Source organism: Mytilus californianus, unplaced genomic scaffold, assembly GCF_021869535.1.
Source record: "Mytilus californianus isolate M0D057914Y unplaced genomic scaffold, xbMytCali1.0.p SCAF_8, whole genome shotgun sequence".
Taxonomy (NCBI): Eukaryota; Metazoa; Mollusca; class Bivalvia; order Mytilida; family Mytilidae; genus Mytilus; species Mytilus californianus.
The window spans coordinates 35,980,197-35,983,149 of record NW_026262734.1 but is presented as its reverse complement, the minus strand read 5'-3'; positions in this window follow the sequence as shown (position 1 = coordinate 35,983,149).

Here is a 2,953-nt window from a genome sequence, read left to right as displayed (position 1 = left end):
TCTGTTTATGAGTGGATTGATTATAATGATTTAAACTATCCAAGGTAATTTTTTTTATTTCTGCTTCGCCTGCAACTGCCATTTGGGACTTTTATACGTATAATAGTCCCAGCTGCCATTAAATTTTGTGTTAGCAATTATACTATATTTACATTTAATTTCATATTTCCCGATGACTTATACTCATATTTCCTATTTTATTTTCTTATTTATCAATTACATTTTAAAGTGTTTTTTTTTATTCAGAAGAAACTTGCAACAGATTTGATATTCAACATTACCGATAATCTCTTTTATCTTTACCCGTGATTTTTTTAAACTTTCTGTTGACATAAGATAAAATGGACAAGATATCTTTATTGTCAAAGTAGTCGGTATAGCTACTCTCCATAGCGTTATTTATTTCAAGGTCTTCATTTCAGGATTAGGTGTTCATATAATTATTAATATTGTTATAGTACTTTCTACTGAGGAGATACATCAAATGGCCCAATTGGTTTGTCTTTTAGGGTTTTTTATGTTAATGTCTAGGTTAACCTTCACCAGTAACTCTCAAAGTGAAAGATCTTGATACCAGTAGGCAAAATCAACTCTTTATCTGATATCTTTTATTTCCAGTTAAATTAGGAGAGTCAAAATCAACAATATCATCAAAACTTTAAATGATTCAGTGAGATAACATCATAAGTATTACATGTTGATAACAAAAAATGAAGTGGACCTACAACAGAATGTAACGAAAAAATACCCTCAAAATTTCTGAGATCAACTTTACCTTAGATAGTTAAAACCTTACATTTTTTTTTAAATTGAACAATTTTTTAGCAAAAAAAAAGTCAAAATTTACGTACAATTTACAAGTACCTCGTCAGTAGCTCTTTTTAGTTATATCTTAAAGGTTTGTCACCAATGAAGGAATTTGGTGTTGACAACAGATCTTTGATTGGCTCTTTGCATGTTTAATTCAAGAACTTGGTCATATTTAGATCATAATGTTACATCCTCTACACAAAGATATATAATTAAAACATGGGGGAATATAAAAAAAAAGTGGAATTTGTCAATTTTGTTACAATAAAAATTACAAGTAGTGTCCAGTCATATTTCAAAATTACCCCCACCTTTTCACATTAGAGCTTTCCCTAGTCAAAACAATGCTATGAAAATGAAAATTGCTTCCAAAAGCTTTCAGCAAAAGACACCATCATGACGTTTTTCTAAGAATAATGATCGATGGCCCAACAACATCATTTAAAACATTGATGTTATTGTAATAACGCATTAAAAGAAGTGTGACAGGAATTATCTGACTTGGTATACTTGCAGAAACTACGGTGGGGGTTAAACCAGTTTCACGTGCACACAAACCTCTTCCAACTGCCTATCTAGACCGTTTGTCGTCAACTTTTAACACACAATAAAAAAACTGTACAATTTAGCTACCAAATATAGAAAATTGTTCAATTACTTATTTTTCCTTTGTCAATTATTTAGGTATTTTTATTGGATCAGTTTTTATTATACTTTTCTATTCTTAGTTGAAGTCATGTTATAGATTGCGGTTACTGATATCTATAATATACAGGTTGTGAAGATATTCGCACATTGCAATATTTTGGCCTCGAGCATCACTGAATTAAGGGACATTTAAAATAAATGGTACCGTTAATGTTATTACAGGAATATCATATTCATACCAATCATTAACCAGAATGAATTCTAGTGCCATGCAGTCCAAATTTAAATCCCTTACTGCTTATAGGCCTACTTTGCATAGCCTATCTATTCGATTTATTTTTGATATTTTATCTGAATATTTAAGAAATATTGGTCACTGGACGTTACGCTAAAATTAATTAATCAAACATATTAAGATTAACTTTGGCAAATGTCGGCACAGTTGGTCCTATACAGATAAATATTTATGGTGTTAAAAGTCTAGCGCTGGCGGTATAAAGTACAGCGCTAATTAAGATTTAAAGTTCAGTGCATCAGCAAATAAAACAATTATACTATGCATGTTAAAAACAGGTGTTTGGTATAAAACAAATAATATTGAATCACCGTAGTTAAAACAAGGGGGTAAAAAGGAATTTGGTTCAAATTTAAAACTAAGCATTAAAACACTGATAAGCATAGCCATTAAAACAGTTTTAGTTTTATAAAAAGATATAATAAATCTATATCAGCATCTGCATATAAAATAACATTTACTATTGTTAGTATTGTACTAAAAGTAAAAAGTAGATATTAAAACACTGATAAGCATAGCCATTAAAACACTTACAGTTTTATAAAAAAATATGATAAATCTATATACGCTTATTTATATTTACTTACTTACTTATATACAATTTTGAAATCTAAAATATAAAAGTGCAACAACACTATCTACACACTTTAGATGTAGCATCGTACATATCCCCATTTATATTAAGAACAAAACAAGTAATGATTTTTTTTTTATTTAGGAAAACATTTATTGTTATAAAATATTATTTTATTCTCTCGGGCGCTTGTTTTTCTTCCCCGAGCGCTTTTTCTTTTCCCAAGCGCTCCCGGGCGCTTTTTAGTAGGACCGGATGGTTTGCATGTTTTTTGTTTTTTGTTTTTTGTTTTTTCATCAAGGTATATTTTCTTTTAAATTGTATATGCGGTTTAACTGAATTTTGACATAATGCATAATTTCTGTGCAATCGTTGGTATTAATTTAAGACAATAATAGTATTATATAATTATAATCGCCTCTGCCATGATCAGCTGGCGATCTCATACCTACCCAAAGTTTTGGCATCATTAATAGTCTCATAAAAAACAGATGATTTGTCTGCTTCTTGAGAATATGGTTTTTAATTATTGTTAGTCGATAGAAGTTGCAACATAGAAATTCTTGTGGACAAAACTGTGCGAATTGTTGAATTTCGCGGACTTTTTTCAGTTTGGCATTGGGTTG